Source organism: Anastrepha obliqua, chromosome 1 (genome assembly GCF_027943255.1).
Source record: "Anastrepha obliqua isolate idAnaObli1 chromosome 1, idAnaObli1_1.0, whole genome shotgun sequence".
NCBI lineage: Eukaryota > Metazoa > Arthropoda > Insecta > Diptera > Tephritidae > Anastrepha > Anastrepha obliqua.
Genome location: NC_072892.1, coordinates 182,019,046 through 182,040,154, shown reverse-complemented (window position 1 = coordinate 182,040,154; position 21,109 = coordinate 182,019,046). Strand labels below are relative to the sequence as shown.

The following is a 21,109-nucleotide window of genomic DNA, read 5'->3' as shown; positions in this document are numbered from 1 at the left end:
TTTTCAATTCTAATTTTGAAACTAAAAAAATTAAGTAATAGGACCAAAACATCAGGTCAGTCCATAAGTTCGTGCGTATTTTACTCATAATTTCACTTTTGTACGATTTTTGCAAACAAAAATTTATCCGCGGAATATAACGGAACTATTTATATTTTCTTTGATATATTGTGCATTCTACAAGTGGTTTTAATCGCGGATAGAAGCACGTGTTGTCAAAAAATAAAATGGAATCTTCGAACGCTCTTAGGCATATTTTGTATTTTTTTATAAAAGTGGTAAAAATGCAACAATTGCTGCTGCAGAAATAAACACTGTTCACGGAGAGGATACCGTGAGTGTAAGGACTGCGCAATAGTGGTTTTCAAAATTTCGAAGTGGTAACTGCGACGTGGGAGATAACCCGCGCGCTGGTCGTCCTGAAGTCTTGAACTCCGATGCCTTGCTCGAACTCGTGGAAGCTGAGCCAAATTTGACAGTCGATATGATAGTTCAGTTGGGAAAGGTTTCAAAGCTGGGAAAATGGGTTCCGCATAGACTTTCCGTCGCCAACCTTCAGCAGAGAGTGAATGTGTGTTCTCAGCTTCTGCAACGGCTTGAAAATGAATGTTTTTTGAACCTTATCGCTGTTACTGGTGGTGAAAATGGGTCCTTTACAATAATCCTTTTCGCAAACGCCAATGGTTAGATAAAGATGAAACACCAGAACCGACTCCTAGAGATGACCTTCACCCCAAGAATATTCTCCTGTCTATTTGGTGCGATATGGCCGGTATTGTTTATTATGAACTTCTGGAACCAAACCAGATGATAACTGCTGATTATTATTCCCATCAGCTATCAACCCTGAATGAGGCACTTAAAAAAAATCGGCCATCTTTAGTGAATAGACGCAAAATTTTGTTTCACCACGACAACGCAAGGTCTCATACCGCAAGGCCAACATTAGGCCAGCTGAACGAGCTCGGATGGGAGCTAATGCCGGATCCACCATACTTTCCAGATATTGCACCTTGTGATTATCACCTTTACAAGAACTACTCCTCAAAAGAAGCTATAAAAAGGGATATCGAAGCGTATTTTGGCTTCAAGGAGAAAAAATGTTTTGAGCAGGGAATTAAAAATTTGCCTAAACGTTGAGAAGACATTGCAAGTATTGAAGGAGAATATATTATTGATTAATAAATACTTTAAACATCTTTTTTAATAATTTTAAAACCACCTTTAAAAACGCATGAACTTATGGACTGACCTGATAGTTTTTATGAAAATTAAAATTTTTTTATAAAATTGAAACAAAGAAAAATATTTAAAAATTCTTATTGCTATAAAGAAATTAAATGTTTAAGTTTTAATTTCAATTCCGTAACTAACAAAATGAGTAAGACCAAAATATTTTTTTTTTTAATTGTTAACAAATTCCTAAAACTATAAAAAAATTAATTGTTGAAGCTTTAAAAAAATGGCCCTCACCAATCGCCAACTTATCCTCCTATCAAACTCGACACTTACTCAAATAAATAAAATAAGTTATTGCGGTTAGCGATGCAATACGATCGAACAGCGCATAACATAATTTTAATTAATGAGACTTAGCAGTCACAGTTGTAGAGCTTAGTCCTACATCGACGACGACTGATAATACAATCATTTGCAGCAAAGTTGCTGCATTAACAACAAAAGCCCCTCCTTGTATAGCATTCCGGCAAACTTTGGCGAAATATCTGCACACAACATCCGATTAACATAATAACAGCAGCCAACAGAGCATTTACGGCGCTGTAAAAGTACATTCGCCAATTGGGTATTGGATTACCCAAACTGCTTGAGTAAATCGAATGTATTGAGGGAAAAATTTACTAGTTATTCAACAGTTTTTGATCAAAAAGTTCTCGGAACATCCGCTAAGTGACGCTTTAAGTCAACTGATTTGAGTTCTGTTTTTTTTCTGTTAGATTGCCACATCTGTGATTAAAATTCCTACCGAAATTTCATAGGCAGCTTTTAAGCTAGAAACACTGCGCGTGTTTTCGATTTTTCACCAAAGAAGAAAGGCCCATGAAAATGCACCGTCGCATAATGGCATCATTATCGGTGAATTTTTGCCGAAAATGAAACGAATTCACTTGGGCGATTTTTTTTCTATTTTAAATGAGTCAAAAAAGCAAAGCGGAGAACGCATTTTAACAGACAAAAGAGTATAAAAAGCGAAGACGGCTCTGATGGCTGCATTTAAAATAGAGTTCCATAACTGTTTTGGGAGCTGTATCAAACGCTGGTATAAGTGGGTTGCAGTTGATGAGGAGAACTTTTAAGGTGATAATATAACTTTTGAGGACTAAACTTGTATTTTAATTTTCTGAATATATTCCGGAACTTTTTTTATCAACCTGGTATTAGAGGAATATATGCACTGCGGTCATCGAACCTATGTATATTGCGCTCTGCTTCTAACACTATTTATTTATTTCTTTATTTATCTCAGTCCACAGAGATATATCTTCAAGTCTAGTATAATTAGTTAAATGTAATTAATATTGCTATTGATAATAGAGAAAACAAAATTTAATGGGAAGTAGATGCTTTTATTATAAATTCTTCTATTATGACTGTAGGCCTAACAGTTTCCGTCTTCCGATATATATTCTAGATACATATATTCTAGCTATATTCGATACCACTTCTCTCTGGGGTAATGTAAGGTGACTTCTTCTCATGAAACCGATCATTGTGAATGCTTTGCACCTAAACCCAATTCCCTTAAGAAATCGGAAATGATATTAGGCCGAGTTGACCATCTAAGCAGTTCTTTCAGCCACACCAGGCACAGATGTTCGTTCTGCTTCTCGAGAAGGCATCACATTCAAGAAGCATGTGTGTTGGTGACCATTGGCCCATATTTCAAACCAATTTTTGATAATGTAAGTAAATCGGCATTGGCGGCCGCCGTGGCCGAATGGTTGGTGCGTGACTACCATTCGGAATTCAGAGAGAGAACGTCGGTTCGAATCTCGGTGAAAGATCAAAAAATTAAGAAAAAGTTTTTTCTAATAGCGGTAGCCCCTCGGCAGGCAATGGCAAACCTCCGAGTGTATTTCTGCCATGTATCTGCCGTTCGGAGTCGGCTTGAAACTGTAGGTCCCTCCATTTGTGGAACAACATCAAGACGCCTACCACAAATAGGAGGAGGAGCTCGGCCAAACACCCAAAAAGGGTGTACGCGCCAATTATATACATATATATATATATATAAGTAAATCGGCATGAGCTTAGAAAACATATTTTTGTTTCGATGTCTCAACCTGCTGTGTTGTGGGTTTAAAGTAATTCTACGTGTTTCTCTCTTTGGAGTATTTGAAGACACCACTATTGAATTTAATAATTTTGTTCCATTTTTCTTATGTATAGTATGTATTGCTTATGTTGTGGGCATTTGTTGCTTATGGTGATGCGACAAATAATAAATGCATTGGAAACCAAACTGCCATGCTGGTCATGCTGATGGTGTTGGCTGAGCTACGCGTTCTGAAATCTACTAGAAGCTACAATATTTCAAAACTCTTACGACTTAAGAAAGCGATTAAATAATGTAGTTTTTATTGGGAGAAAATAAAAATAAATATTATATGTATATATATAAATCCCCGTATGAGTTCTTCATCATAAATAATTTCCATATCGACAAAGTTTCCGAAGCGAGTCGCAATTATTATCAATGAAGCTCAATTAATAAGCATTCAAATATTTCATGACGAACGCCCGAGTACTTCCATAACAATTCAAATAAATTAATTAGTCTTGTCAACAAATCTATCAGGTTGTTAGATGGTTTTTCAGAAGTCATTTTTATATTGTAATTTTAGGCGATAAATATTTTGTGTAAATAAAACTGTTGTTCGTGGTTTTTATATAAAAATAGTCCAAAACGTGTTTTCGAACAACTCCCAAAGGTTAGTATAGCATTAGCTACCGAAATAAAATGTTATTAGAAAAGTGTTAAATGAAAAAATTAACCGCATTTATGACTAAAAAGAAAAACAAATATTAAAATAAAATAAATAAAATGTCAGTTCAGACACATCTAATGATGAGTTCATCATCACATTTGTGAATTTTGTCGGTGTAAAAAGTCGAAATTTTAGGCAAAAAAAAAACGACATTTGCCAGAGACCGATGTTTATCTTGTGCAACAGGAATTACATAATCTTGTCGTTTCCAGTTGTAGGAATAAACTCTCATTGAATATTAACAAATGTTTCCATATGTCTATTTTCGGGGCTAAAGAAGGCGGCTTGTGGCTATGATCCACCAGCATGCGGTGTCAAAAATTTTGCTATAGCCATGAAGTTCACTGAAAAGTGTCCATGCGGGTTTGATGTATAACAATGATTTATTCATTAATATTTTTGTACTATGCTGATATGGATGGGAATTTTTCTTAGCGCTTGGCTGAGCACTTATAAAATTGATACAAACTCTCCAAGCCACACCTGGTCGTAAGCAATTTTTTTAGTTAAATTCCATGTATTTATATTTATATTAACATGATCGCAAAACTAAATTTAAAAAATAAGTTTTAAACTTTATTTTTTTAAGAGAATCGTAGAATGAAATAGCTTTCGTTTTATTTGTGCCTACTTAAAGACAATTTCTTAAATAGTAATAAAAAACGAATGATATTAATTCCTCTGGAAATACTCTATGAAGAAAATTGGGCGTCGTTCGATTGAAATTTAGCAGGTAAGAATAATGAATATTTTTCTATAAAAAATAGGCGTTAGACAAGTGCAGAGAGATACAGACGTCTCCAGAATTACTTTGGATACCTATACATTTTTATTCCTCCATCTGTCGGTAGGAGCTGTTGTGTTGTAAATTGTAAGTGGTTTCGTTTTGCTTAGAAAAAAAAACACGAATGGTTTATATGTTGGAAAAATAACGACTTAGATGTGGAGGGCAAGAAGACAATCGAAAAATATTCCACTAAGAACTGTGAGTATAAAAGTATTTCGACAATGAACAAGTGTACAAAGCAATCAAAAGGTTCGTTTACGAGAAGTTGGTTATTAATCTTCACCTTCTGAGTTTCTCACTTCCAATCATATTTTTTGATCTAAGCACTACTGCAATATTTAGCTCGTGGGCTTCCAATGCCTACATTTATCTACATATTGGCGTCATGATAAGCGCATACTAAATACCAAGCCACATGAATGAAATGCGGTCGAAGGTTTCCACTCCAGTACGTCTGAAATGCCGACGTGACGCCGCTGGAAGCTGCCCTGTGTAGATTTGTATTGGCAGCAAAGGTATTTAAATAAACATGAATTAAGCCTTACAGTCGTGTAAAAACTATTATATTTACAATCACATTTGCATACTCACGCCTAATTAAAACTGTTTGTGAACTAGTTTTATTTGCTTTGGAAATTACAAATTTATGACAACAAGCCAACCAGTTTTATTTACCTAAAAGTCGACTAAATGTTTGATTTCAATTATTTCCTCCAATGTTTTTTATTTCATTTTGAATTCATAATTGTGCAGAGCTTACACAAAAATGAATTGGTTCATCTATATTTAAATTAAAATTTGTTTTTTAATAAAAGGTCTACCTTTTACACACAAGCAAGTGCAATGAAAAAGCTTAAATGTAAAAATATTTACAGGAGTAAAAAAAAAAGCTTATTGATTAAAAAAAAAAAAGAAATCGGTTTTCGAAAATGCCTAAAGCATGATATTTTGTAGCTTTAAAAAAATATAATACTGAATTTACTAAATTTTAATATTTTTTCGCATTTGCTGTTGCTATAATAATTCAAAGGCAAGGAGTTTTGTGGAGTGAAAAATTCGCTCGGTTCCTTTTTAAGGAACATTATTTAGCTACTGACCCAAGATAAAGCGACTTTCCCGATTTTGCTATCTTTTCATAAATTACTCATTATGTTTAGTGTCTACTCTCCCTCTCTACATACATTTATGTGTACTGTTTCATTGCCCACCCAGAGGCGCACATCATTCAGAGGGCACACATGACGACTTCACATGCATATACATATATTCGCTTATTTTTAGCCTTAGATTACAAGACTCAAAAGTAAAAATTTGTTTGGTAGCCGGTCAAGGTAGCTCTGATAAAAATTAATGAAGCTTTAAGAAAAGATACGGATTTCAAAAGAATACGAGTATTTTCACTAAGAAAGCTCGGGTTAGATTCGATTCGACTGGTATGCTAACCAGAGCTTTAAATATACGATTTTTTATTTGTTGTAACTCTAAATTAATTTGTTTTTTTATTAGAAATATAATTATGAATAATTATGAATAATTATATTACAATACGAAAGGCCCTAGAAGCTAAGATTATCGGTCTAAAATAATACTAACGATTTTTTGCTTAATTAAAAAAAAAATTAGTATCAAACCAATAAAAAAAATTATAAAAGACAAATTAGTCCAATTTGATACATAAAGTCATAAATATTTGACATATTTTTTAGAGAAATATCTTTTAATAAATCTGTAGGTTCCCTGCCTTTAAAGATGTTGTTGCTGCCTCTAAATTTATTACAGCCCTTTATGATGAATAACAAAATATGTTTTGTGGTGGTTTCTGCCATCAGCAGACATACACTTCCTTTTATGAATTTCAGTATTTGTTGTATTTCAAACTTTTTTCCAGAGTCACTTTGTTAATGGGTATGAGTAAATACACTGCAGTGGCACATTATAAAAGTATGATATTTAGAGGAAAAAATATCGTAATTAAACTGATGAATATATTTTGACGAAGGGCTTTTTATATAAGTCAAGGAAGTTTTAAACAAAGGATTGTTTTTACGTTAGCAATCATTAAAAGCAAATTTTACAGTTATAGTTCACGCTTTTCTACTAAGAAAAAGTCGACAATTGTGACACACTATTTTATTTGAACTTTAATATCGCCGTATAACGGTGACGTACCCTCTTTGGAATACACATGCATATGTTTGCATATCAGCTGGTTTACTTACTCGAATGCGTACATAAATCAGTTGGCTTGTGATAACATTTTGCAAATAAACAACTGAAATATTTCGAAGAGGGAGGTAGGTAGGTAAAATGGCAAGAGTGCCACAGGCACACTTCAAGTAGCACTTACGTGTCGTTTTGATACCATAATGTGGACCATTACCTGTGGAAAGAAAAATTATTGGGAAGAGAAAACCTTCTACAGCCGTCCAGTGCTGTTGATGTAGTGGAGGAGAGAAAAGGGATCTAGGCTGGAGAATTTCTTCAAGTCATCCCCAAAGGGCACGCTAAGGAATCTCAAGCGCCTAGTCGCGAGAGCCGGACACTTGCAGAGAAAATGTTCAACAGTCTCTTTCTCTGCAGGATCCCCACAGCTTCTGCAATAGGGGTTGTACGGTATTCGAAGCTTCTCCGCATGAGTTCCGATCACCCAGTGACCAGTGAACACCGCAATGAGTTTGGAAATTGAAAGGCGGGGGATTCCCATCACCTTAAGCGCTCTGTTTCTATCGTATTGGAGCCATAGTGTTTTCGAAATAGCACACGATAAGACAGATCTCCATCTGTCTTGCGCTTTTCTTAGAAAGAAATTGTGTAGATTCCCTTTAACAACGGACAAAGGGACACCGATCATTTCCCTCTATATTCCTGTGCCCAGTAACCCAGATAAGGGAGATATTTCCTGCTCGATCGAGATGTTTGAGTTCCTCCATACAGGAGTTCACCAGTGCCTTGATCGCAGCTTTGCTATCAGAAAAAATATTAATACCTCCCTCCCAACAGTGATCTTGAAGCATTTTGCATGCCTGCAGGATCGCGAAGACCTCTGCTTAAAAAACGCAGCTCGTTTACGGCAGTTTAAAGGAGACCGAAATGCTGGCTTATTTAGAGAAAACCCCCGCGCCCACTCCAGATTCCATTTTGGAACCGTCTGTGAAAACAGAGGTACCTGCTCGGAAAGATAGCCCTAGCACAACCCTCAAATCACAGTTTGCGCATGGAGAGATCAGTGCGAAGAACAGAGAAGGATGGGAGATCTGCTTCAACATGCTACTATGTCCTACAGGAAATTGTCTCCAGAGGCCAACCTCCTTCAACCTGATAGCGCTCTAAGCAGCAAGGGATTTAACCTGCAGATCCACAGGAAGTAAGTGCAGAATAACGTTGAGCGCAGCAGTGGGACATGTTCTACAAACACCAGTGATGCCCACACATGCAGTTCTCTGCACTCTATCTAGTTTAGTGGTGTTGTAGTCCTTCTGAAGAGCTACCCACCAAACTAGGCAACCATATTGCAAAATTGGCAGAACCACTCAGTTGTACATCCAAAGTACGATACGTGGCTTGAGACCCCATTTTTTGCCGAACATAGATTTACAGGCGTAGAAGACAATACTGGCCTGGTCGAAGAGGGAAAGAAGAGGTAATTTTGAGATATCTTTGCACACATTTTCATACAAATTATGAACACAATATCGACTTTTGTGGGCCGTTACCGAGAACACATTTTTTTTATTGAGTTTTCATTGCGACGTTACAAAATATTTTAAATTAACGAGCAATTTGCAGTGAGTTTGTATAAAACAATTTAGTATTGGGATACTCGTTTCTTTGTTTGGTTTTTATTTTTTGAATTGACCAGCAAGGATGGAGGCCTCTGTGAACTGTCTATCTTATGTATTTTGTTTGGAATCGAGACTAAAGATTGGCCGGCACCTTTTATACAGCTTTTCGACATAACCTACCACTGTTAATAATTTCGAAATTACTTTCTATATTTTCAAGCCCGAATTTTTTTTTTGCACTTAAGTATTAAGATAAATTAAAAAAAAAATTTGCTAAATTTAGTAGTTTGTTAAATTTTATAATTTAGAGATCTCAAAATGGTATCGAAACGGCGCTTTTGTGCTACTCGTGGAGTACCAGAGTGGCACTTCAACAATTCCACCTACCTCACTTGCGAACATTTTGGTACCAGCTGTAGTCAAAAGCCAACTCTCACTTTCATAGTCGAGTTGGAGTTGATAAAGATAAAGTTCACTTTAATTGAAGTGTAGTTTTATTTACATTTAAGGGTGTTATTTATTTAGCTCCGACAGAGACTTCACTTTGACTATGCAACTATTTCCTTATTCAGCTCACACGTCTTGCTCACCTGACGCATTTTATGGACTTGCCTGGGTAGTAAAGTGCACCCAGTGGGCAATTACTTTAAAATCTCACAGATTTTCTCTATTTGGTTTGACCTACATAGCTGTGATCCTGGGCACTTTACAACCGCTTAAATTAATCTAACATATTTTCCACTTATCGGTAAATGTTCCTGAACAACTCCTTTTCAGAGCTGGAAGATAGGCTAGCACAGCTCTCGCTCCTGTTACTAACAAGTCTGCTCTTTCACTGGTTTTCATGCCATTTCATGCAGAAAAGCAGGAGAAATGCAATTTTCTTGCGTTGTTACAAAAATATTTAAAAGATTTCTCTGGAGAAAGTAATACTGTCTGTTTTTATAATAAAAAAACGTTATTTTTGAAATTGCACTCCTCCGTGATGTTTTTAAATACTTTTAAGGGCTATATATTTATAAAAAATGGATTTATAAAAAATATAAATTTGAAATACTCACATTCCGTAACTAAGTATGTATGTGTGTAATTCCTGACGTTGGAAAAAAACGTCTACTTAGTTTTCATATATAGATATGTATGTAAGCATATAAAACAAAAACACTTTAGCCACTGACGTATTCGAGTTAAATAAAAAACCAAAACAAAAAACAGAAATTATTTTGTTACGGGTATTATTTTTCTTTAAAACTTTGCACCAGAATTTGAATCACATAAATTCGCTTTTCAAATAGCACACATAGTGAGAGCGTGACCCACTGTACTGTAATTCTTAAAATATTATATTTTACGTTCGCGTCGCGTCACTCACGACCGGGCGGCAATCTTTAAATAAATGCCCAAACTAAATGCTTTATTAATTTTATATAGCGCTTGCCATACATCCGATTAGATATACTGGTACACATGCACGGATAAATACAGCAGCACTCGCACACACCCGCACTTTACACTCATGCGTCGATCCGTTGAACCGTTGGTCGGCCGATGCTAATAGGCCAGCAGCAAGTTCAGGCATTGAAATCACCTCGGAAGAAACGCTTAATTTCACGAGTATTTTTCTTCCCGCTCGCTTTTGATTTGATGCTCAGTGTTGTTTTTTGTAATTTCTTGGAATTAAATACCTAGTATTTTGAGCAGTCGCTAGTATCGGTGTTGTTGGCTTCTTCGTTTACGTGCGCTCATATGTACCTGTGTATGCATGCACTTTAAGCCGCGAGTAAATAACTCTTTTCACGCTCTTTATTTGAACTACTGAGATGATGTGCCACTCACCGAGGTGTTGATACGTCTGTCCGGTGATGTTGGGATCTGATAAAATTACGTAGGACTAAATACGAAAATTACTCTAAGCTATGTGAGTGTGTGTGTATACCACAAGTGTTGCTGAAAGGGCTGCTTGTCGCCTATTGTCGAGTTTTCGAAAAAGAAAACAAATATTTTGTTAACATTGAGACTGCAGGGGCTATAAACTGGTAGACGTATATGAGCGATACGTGCATTAGCATGAATAATATAATAGTTATATAAAATTTGTATAAATAAAGATCGTAATATCTTTTTAATTTTAATGACATAGAAAAATATGCACAGACATATCTTCCAAGGAGAGACATCGATTTCCAAAACTAGATTTACTTTGTAAATGGTGATCTGATTGGAGTCACTTTTTTCAATAGGGTTTTTTTGACAGATCACGCATGACTACTGTCGAACGAAATACATAATTTTTTTCAGTATCCATGGATATTTCATTACGGAAAGATTTACGCCTCAACAACGTTTACAAATCATACAAATGCATTACGAAATTGAAGCTGTGAGAAAAGTGTGCATCGCGCGCTCAGGCCAACTGGTGTATGGTGATGAGACCCATTTAGGCTTAATGACTGGGTCAGTAAGCAAAATTGCCACATTTGGGCTGGAGGGCAACACAAAGCCATTCAAGGCTAGAGAGATAATCGGTTGGCGCCAAAGTAACAGTGAATGGCCACCGCTATCACGCCAGGATAAACTCACCATGACTTTTTGATGCCGAACATTGAAGCCCGTGATCTCTACAAAATTTGGTTCCAACAAGATGGCGCTGCCGGCCATATAGCCTGCGAAAAAATGGATTTACTGCGTCGTCGTTTCGGTGGGAGTTATCTCTCGTCTCGGACCAGTGGTTTAGCCAGCGAGATCGTGTGATTCACACCTTTGGACTTTTATTTGTGGGGTTACGTAAAGTTTAAATGCTTTGTTGATAAACCAGCTTCGATTGAGGCATTGGAAGCCAACATCACTGAAGTTATTCTCGAAATACCGACCGAAGTCCTCCAGCGAGTCATTCAAAATTAGTGTTTATGGATGGCCGAAGTTGGCATAAATTTACTTTATTTTTTCTATATGGATTTTTAGTTGTAAAGTTTTCAGTTTAAAAAGGTAATTAAAAAGTAAAAATGTTTTGTAACTTAAAAGTAGAAGTTAAATTATAAATTATGAATTTTTGTTTTTTAAACGCGCTAAATATTTTTTTTATTTTACTATATTACAATTGCTCGAAAACTGTCGATACTGGAAATAAATATTTTTATCACCCGAACAAAAAGCTTCTTTCCAATGGAGGTGATTTTCGGACTTATATTTAAATGATAGAATTAATATTATAAACTGATAGATATAAAGTTTGTAGGGTTAGAGTGTGCCACGAAAATATGGAATTAAATTATTATAGACTAAATTTTATTATATACTTTAAAGACAATATTAGTAGTAAATGCAGTTTCGTAAGAGTTTTTTTATCATATAATTTAGATTAACTTGCTTCATTAGCCTACCTCAATGCCAGCAATTATTATGACTTATATGAAATGGGGACTCGACTAGATTTGTGTGCCTTCTAACCTTTTGGGATCATCTCTTTGGTTCATCATTGCCTTATCACCACAGCCATAAAGTGGTAGGAATTCCTATTGTTCTAGTTCTTCTAATGTAACGAACTATCTTTTATCCACATTCACTTTTGCCCTTGCTTTTCATGTCGACAATGATTCGTACAGTTTCTTTCTATTTTTAAGAGATCTCTCCTTGGGGAATCAAGTGCACTTCTATTACGAAACAACTTCTCTTTAAGGCTTCCTGCTATTCAGCAGGCGTCATATGACTGTAGAAAATTTACATACATAACAAACATACGCTTAAGAGGACGTTGAACTTTAAACAAACAGTCTATACATTTCTATTCATCCCCAAACTGTGACTTGCGAACACCTACACGGAGTTATGCCCAGTTTGGCTCTTATTCAGTACACTCTTACATATACTTGTATTTATTTGAAATGAGTTAGAGTTTGGTCTGCTATAAATAAAAGATCCTGAAAGACAATATGCTTTTTTCTAATATTTATATACATATCTACTTTCGTGTTGTTAATGCTCCTTATCGGAATTTTCCATGAGTTTGAGTGTTATGCTGATGTAAGAGAATTAATCAAGAACTGAATTTAGTTATGCCATTTTAGAGAAAACCTGATATGATCGAAAGAAAAATTATCTAGAGGAACTAATTGAAAAATGGGAAATAAGAATATACTTGAATTATGTAGGTAAACAACAAATAAGCAATTGAAGGTTAAACAACAAACAAACAAAAAGCCGAGAAAAAAATAGTTTGGATATACCAGTGTATTTGTGCTTCGGAGTAATTGCTCCGCAATTAAGTTAGGCGAGCACTACAAAACATATTTAATTGTCAATAAACTAAAAGCTACCCTATAACTGAGCAAGCGAAATAGGCGCGGCAGTTGAATGAGTGAATTACTGGTCGGAAAGTTGGTTTGAAAGCTGACTGCTTAGCTGAGACTCATTCATAAATGCATATTTGTTTATTTACTTATACATACACACGCATAGCGGGTAGTGTTTGTGTTGGTTGAAGTGGTGCTTGAGAATTTTTATTTGAAATCAATTGAGTTATATTTATGAATTCGACGCTCATAAATAAATAACTAAATAAATTGAGAAAAATGCTAACGGACTTATTAGTAAACAATAAAAAGCTTTGGAATGTTTTATGAAATTGGATTTACATAAATTCTTTTGTTATTCAATAGTTTGCCTAGGTCAAAAACATATGCAAATGCTTACTAGCAATAATTCTAATATCTCCACTTCAGATTTGTGGTTTCGTGTATATGAAATCTTAGTGAGGCAAAGATTTCGGTATCGACTTCGGGACTGGATTTACTTCAAAGTAAACAAATTTTTAAATTTTAATGGGCAAACGAAGAAATGTTCCATGCCTATACGCATTATGTATGTCAACATTTTTAATAATTTAATAAACAAGGAGAGCATTTTAGAAAGAAAATTAAATTGAATTGCATTCTTTAAGTGGTGTAATTCGAGTACGTGCGTATGTAATGTAAAAGTGAATACTTATTTTTATCAAATGTTACTGTTAATAGATATCACCATGAATTTTTTACAAAACTTAAAAGAAGTGCTGTGGCCATTACTACATATTCATCTAAAAAAAAATTGTTATGACACTTTTGAAGTAAATGAGAGATATGTGAAATAAATCGATAGAATTCATCCGCACTTCCATATAAAATGTAATGGGTCAATATTTGTTATGTCTATTATAATAATTGTTATCATTTGCTAGAGCACCGACCAGGTACGCAAAGCGCCGAAATAAATACGTTGCATTGGGGTCGATTTGTAGCTTTCAACTTTATTAGTGTCCACGTGAGCGAATCATCAACCGTCGTGATTTCATTAAATAGGCTTCACCTCTGTGTTCCTTTTGAACGTCTCCTACGACGAGAGCCTTGTGGGTTCCAGTCCAACGACATTCTGCTGATGCCAGTAGCAGGTTAATGGTTTGTTTGACCGATCCATTTCCATTTTCTTTCGCAAATCTCATATCTATGGACGATTTAAAAAATGCAATATCCAGAAAAAAGCATTTTAATTTTTTTTTGCTCCAAAATTCAAAATTTGCATATGTATTCAGACATTTTGCTCATCCTTATCTTAAGACTATGCAATTTATAGAAAAAAAAGTTTCTTACAGTGACCTAATGCCTCATTTATTCATAATTTCACTCCAAAATTTTGTCTGCAGATCTGACAGATGTTTGTAATCCTTTTCTGATATTTCGCATAATAGAAAGTGTATACTTTTTTGTAGATTAACTCTTTGCCGTGCTTTAAGGAGTCTGACTTGTGATGAAAATTTCGGTCCAAACATGAATCTGACGAGCCAGGTTCGTGTACAGATAGTCGGATCAAACATAAACATCACGAGCCTGGGTCGTGATTGAATGTTAGTTTATAGTAGTTTATATAATTCTGATCTGTTTGCCACGCATTGACGCGTAAAACTTGAGCCCGAGTTTCGTCCAGCTAAATGGCACCGCAAGCAGTTAAGGTGATTTTTTTTGCCATACAACTCTGTGCCAAATATTTATTATATCCTATTTTATGCTAAATAAAAGCTTTATCTAGAAATTTCTTCCACTTGAGACTAAAATTTTCAGTACCAGAAAAAAAGATAAAAAAAATAAATATAAAAATATGGAAATATCTTCAAACTTGTCTAATCATTTACCTTTTGCCTGGCATTTCAGCACCAATCAAAATATTTTTAAATAGAAATTTTATTAATTGGACGCCACAATAGGATGCTTAATGACTTAACCTAAGCGCATCGTTTTTGGATTCGATTTCGACTTCTTCTGACTTAGATACTGCATGCTTGAGGGTAGCCCTATTAAAATATCGGTGTTCAGTTATTTTTCAAAGTTAAAAATTTCGTTACTAAATTTATGTATAATAATTCACAAATTGCTAAAAATTATCTTATAAATACTTTGATGTACTCTGAGATTGTAAAAAATACGTGATAACCATTAAGTAGAATGTGTGTGTTAATAACGGCACATAAAACCAATGCAAGGCTGGCTTACAATAGCGAAACTTTCTCTGGCTTGCATAACTGAAGAAAATTCTATAGGAAAATGTGCAAGAGTACGAAAGCACCCAGTTGCGGAATTGCAGCAACCTCGAGAGAAATATTAAACCACTAATGCAAGCTCGCATTTGTTCTGCACTACGAGGTTATTTTTGTAGGAATTGTAAGTGTTTTTTTGCTTGCGTTTATGTCATTAACCACTCATCAACACGTGGTATAAGTTTGTAGGTTCGCTTTGTCACTCATCCCACCGCTGCTGCCATCGGCCTATTGTCAGCAATCGTTCAGCTGCTTTTTGTACTGGTGTGGGCCGCGCTCCTTGCCAGTTATAGAGCCGATACATTTCATCTGCCAAAAGGTCCAGAAGTATCTTTCTAGCTATTACGCAGATTGCACCATCAGACACCATTCCATACGCGCAAGCTACACGCAACGCTCCTTGCCTGTATGTCTGGATGACTTCCCGTAGATTAGCCTTTTTGGTCCCCGCCCAGATAGGTGCTGCATAAAGAATTATGGAGTCAGCGATTTCCCTGGGGCCCTCCTATATTAGGTAGGAGTAGCGTCAGGGCACCATTGAAAGAAGCCGCCCTGGAATTTACATTTACTAAATGCTACCTGAAACAAAGTCTTGAGTCGATCCAGACCCCAAGATATTTCATCACCTTTTTTCGAGATTATACGGTGAGTACCTATGCTCTGCTCAAAGGACTTTTGCCCTCCAGCACTTTTTGGAACTGCTTCGGTTTTGTGACCATCTAAATTTAACTTAGCCTCGTTAAGCCATCGTTACACTCTCGCTGCAGCATCGTTTAGGATGGAATTACAATTTTACAAAATATTCTATTTGAAGTTGCATGACTTTTGCTACTGTAATGCACAATATTTATATTTTTCAATATTAAAAACAATAAATTCTGAATGCAACACATATGAAACTTCCCACATTTTTCATAGTTTGCACAGATTTCTATAAAATGCCCACTAAAATATGCAACACCAGCATTTCAGCTCGGACATTTCAGATACTCATAGAAGTATGAAGAAACATTTTGACATTTTGACCTCCTCACGATGTTGACAACATCACCAGTGCGCCAGTATACCGGTAGCAAATTTTGAAAAAATAAAATGTGTTTTAAAAACATGAATTGCGTTCTTATATATAGAAAACCATGTGCTTTCCTGATATGGTAATTTATCGGCAAAACATTGTTTTATTGTCTGTACGTAACTAAAAGTTCTGTCGCAAACGTGTTTTATATTTACTTTAATCCAAAATGCGCAATATCAGGTCAGTGTTAGAAGTGTTTACACAACCTTGTTCGCAATTTATTTAACAACTCATTTTAAAATATCGGCGCGTATCTGTGTTTTCTTTTTGGGAAAACTAAAAAATGCAAAGAATTTAAAAAAATAGTTTTTTATGAGCAAATAAATTTCAAACCGAAATTCGAGCTGCTATTAATTCTCTGTTCTGTTTCATTTTCTAGATGCGAAGTACAAAATAAAAAAATATTACAAATGACTATAAATAGAATTGATACGTCTGTGATTTGGATATAAAGGCGTTTTTAGCTCAAGTGGTTATCGCCATAATCTAAGACTGCGTCTGTTTATCTGCCTGTTTACAGAAAGTATTATAGGCTGTATGAGGAATGTGAAAGGGAGCCAAGGAATAATATCCACCTAACACTAATTTTAAAATTTAGGGGCGTCGCAGTTTACTACTGAGATATGAAATACCTGCAACAGTTTTATGTGAAATGCTGCGTGACTGATTTCTCTGCAACTTACTAACTCCCTACTTCCTTCTCATTCTCGTATGAGAATGAATTGTGATTTTTAGTGAATTTATACGTCTTTAAGTATAGTAAAAAATGATTGGTTTACGAGGGTTGCCTTTTATATTTTGCGCACACTTATGAAAGTACAATTAAATAATAATGAGAATGGATTCATTGTTTTCTAAATATTCTCCTCGAAAGTCAATACAATTCTGTACTCGCTTGAATTTATTTTCAGATCACCTTTGCCACTCAGAAGTGAGCTGTTTTAAGGCTTTCACAGCTTTTTCTGGCCTTGAAAAACGTTGATCTCGAATTTGGTTATTATTATTAGGGCTGTAGAGGGGTTGACCCATTCATTTTATATTTTGGGTGCTCAAACACTCTCCTGTGTCAGCCCATACGTCAGAATTCGAATTGTCTTGTAGAGGCATGGTTCGTCTTTGGCGGTTGATTTTCCATAACTCTCGGAAAACTTCTGACAAAGAAATGTACCATTCGGAATTGAGTCTTTTAAGTTTCTTTTGTGGTAAAGTTGCGATATGATCAGATTTTCTGAAAGAACAGGCGACTATTTTCTTTGAGGTGCTTCTTCTGCGAACAACATTTGTTGGATTAAGTTCGTCTTGGAATCCTATATTGTCGCTTTCGGCTCATATGCATAGATCCAAGAGTCGTTACCTGTTACGATGTCAGATGGTAGACGTGCTTTAAACACCCACGGCTAAAGTTTTTCATCATTTCTTTACACGAGCCCTTTTTTGGACATTTGCTAAGCTATGAGGTGTCCAACGAGAACAAATCTTCTTGACGACCAAATGTTGATGCAATATTGAATTTATGCCGATCTCACTAATGCCTAAGGATGTCTCTATATCGCGATATGTCACATGACGATTTTGCGTTATTAATTGATGGAGAGCACCGATTGTTTTTGGTACAACAACCAGGTTTGGACGGTCGTTTTACTAGCGCTTTGCAGTTGTTGCATGTGGTGGTTTGACGTAAAAAATCGAAGTCAGTTGATCAATGCATTACCGTATCTCGGTAACCGACGTCGAAAATCGTAATAAATCATCGCATGAAAAGTTCACGAGTTCAGTGAGATGAATTTTGTATGCTACTTAAAAAAATAAAAAAAAAAAACAAATAAAGCTCTTAAGTGAAAATTTTGTAATTTTATGCTAAAAAATGTCAAACTTTTCGATACAAGTACCGAATTACAGTCCATAAAAGGCAACAAAAACGGCTTACCGCGCAAATAAGTTATTGTTGAGTAGAGCTTTAGCAAATCCTAATTTGTGGTGCGCCTCTTTACTACAATCTCCTCTCCTAAATACAAGCCCATGAAAATTTAACGTTTGCTGTGAATTGGTGGGGACTAGCAGTTACACATACAACGCTTAAAGTCCTGTTAAATTTGAACCTCAGTGAAAACCCTAATATAGAACATCTACAAGGACAATGATGAAGCCAGGCGAATGAGGCAAAAGCTGGAGTGCCTGAAGTTGGTTTCGATTCCGTGGAAACTTTGACTTTTTTTTCATTTATTCATTTATTAAATACTATCTGTCATAAAATAACATTCAGTATTACATTTAATTAAAATGTTCAAAAGATGACCCGAGTACGAACTCCGAATATAGTTCTTTACTTAAAGTCTACATTTTAAATCTTTGTGGCAGATCGGTAGGCCTAAAAGTTTTAAGTATGCGCGGGACGTTGTTTTGGTGTGAATGGTTTGACGCCCGAGGATTTGGGTGGTGAGCAAGCCGGTTGTTACATCTTATGCTGGTGTTGCCAATCCCTCACGTACCGATAGCAGACAAACCATGGCTCGTTGGCACACATGCGCCACTGTTTTGGTGTCAAGATTTGATTTTGAAGCGGAACACTCAGGTTTACACTCCGTACATCCACCTCGCTTTCAGTATTGCTTTATTTATGGCCAGGTAGCAATTAAAGGGAAATAAGTGTTATTTAAAGCTGCTTCCGCTTTGAAAATATTTGATCGATACCCTTTTGGGGTATCTCGCAGTTGCTAAGATGCACTGGGCACTCTTTGGCTTTTATACGTCATTTGTTAAGCCATATGCTAAGGGTTTCAAGGTTTTACAGTGCTATAGAAATTTTAGTGCTGAATCACAAAACGCCTGCATACGAGGTTGTGTTGAAATAATTGATGGATGCGAGGTGAATGCCAATGAAATATTTTAAACTTTTAACTTCAGTTGTGTTTTGTTAAATGGGCCTCGATGATATTTATGTTTGATCAGCCAATAGGAAGTTTTGCTGTGTTCGCAACTTTTTCCTCTTATTCACACAATGTGACGGCTTCCAAAACACAAACTTTTCTGCGACGTTTTCACTTTTATTAAAAGCAGGGCAAACTTAAAATTCGAGAAGCTGTTTCAAGCTATTACATATACATACAAATATATCGCTTTGCTCATAACATGAGATTTATTGCTATTCTAACTCGGCTTTGCCATAAATTTAATTAAAATAATTGCAATTCGTAGAAGAATTCTCGTCACGTTGTATTACCGGATTTCATCGAATTTCGCGTTACCAAAAAACTCTCGTCTGGCATTAAGCAAAAAAAGACACTACGAATTAATTTAATAAACGAACAAATGTTAATAATTACTTCAATGAAGAGAGAAGTCCATAAATCAGCTCAGATTTCATATGAAAAATAACAACGAAATAAAAATGTGAAACTTTTCAGTGGCTACCGCAGAGCTGCATAAATAAAAAAGCGACATTTATTTTGTTTTGCTCTCCTTAATAAATGGCAATCATGAGAAACTTCATGTACTTTCATGTATTAAGATAATTTATTGCTCTTAATCTTTGAACAATTATAGTAATAATATAAAGTTTTTTGTGGAAAATTTTACCGTTTTATTTCGTCATATATATTTTATTACTTCTAAAGAAATCGCTTCACCTGCAAACAAATTAAATTTGAGTTCAGTTATTTGTGCTGGCGTCAACCCAAAGAACAGCTCATAAAATAGTCAAAGATGCGAATGTTTGCCACAACTACGTGTTCAAGTGTTTTTGTTCAAGTGTTTCTACCTGAATTTATTTGCACTTTCTTTAAATTTCAGTCTATTTTTGGGCTATAAAGCCTGCAAACCTGAAATTTACGTCATTTATATGGAAACGTTAGTAATTTACCGGATTAGAGCAAATTATGTGAATTATTCTTGATTTATGTTTACTGAATTAGAGGCATTTCGTTGCTTTAGAGCAGCTTCGAAAGTGCAGCCAGCGTTGTTACGTCAGTAAGCTGGTGTAAACCAGAAAACAGACTTACCTGCGGTTTTAGGGCGACAAACATTTCAAGATAAGGAGTTGTTAAGTAGTTTTCCGAAAGTACAAAAAATATTACTACACCCATTCCTTAATTTCACTTACATTTGACAGAGGCGTTTTAGATATATGATAAGAGGTTTCAATGTCAAACATTTCAAGATAAGGAGTTTTTAAGTAGTTTTCCGAAAGTACAAAAAATAATACTACATCCATTCCTTAATTTCACTTACACTTGACAGAGGCGTTCTAGATATATGATAAGAGGTGGCAATGGCAGTGGCATACAAAGAAAAGATAATTAGGAAACATTTATTTATGTTTAGCTTTAAACGATTATTGATACACCAGTCACTAAAATTATCTAAATCAATTTGCATAGATTCAGAATCGAGAGAGCTAGTGACCACCGAATACATCTTAACATCATCTGCATAAAGAAGGAATATCTTTGATAATCAAAACAAAAAACAGCGTGCCTATAATACTGCCTTGTGGAACCCCAAGGCAAGCAACGAAAGGAAGAGACCTAACATATCCATATTGAGACTCCACAATCATATGGAGAAGACTTATGGCTGAACATTCTAGGCTTACAACATCATATCACACAAAATCCTGATTCCTTCACAAATACAAACAACCCAATATTTTTTAGTAATCAAATGGTGGTATTCGCCTTCTGCTTCGATACTCCTATTAAACAAGTTAACAATGCCGTTTCGAAGAGTATTTTTAGGTTAGTCACAGAAGCTTCAATCGATTCATTGCGCTTTGCTCTTGTCGCAAAATGCAGTGACGGAAATAAATAAAAGCCGCAGATAATTCAGCAAGTTTGAATCTTTATGAGTACAGTTAATTATATCTATCTCTGCACACGCACAACACGCAATTTGATTGAT

At 35.4% G+C, this 21,109-nt stretch overlaps 1 protein-coding gene across 3 annotated transcripts in view; it reads right to left on the bottom strand.

Annotated features, from left to right (window-relative positions):
• Nucleotides 1–21,109, bottom strand: part of LOC129242832 (sodium-coupled monocarboxylate transporter 1) — a 191,984-nt gene that overhangs the window by 107,895 nt on the left and 62,980 nt on the right. Inside the window, exon 1 of one of the 3 annotated variants that reach the window (XM_054879703.1) lies at nucleotides 9,638–9,968. The exons of the other annotated variants lie outside the window; for them this stretch is intronic. The gene's annotated coding sequence lies outside the window, so the exon portion shown is untranslated. Of the gene's footprint in view, nucleotides 1–9,637; nucleotides 9,969–21,109 lie in introns of those variants that run through there. 3 annotated transcript variants of the gene reach the window in all.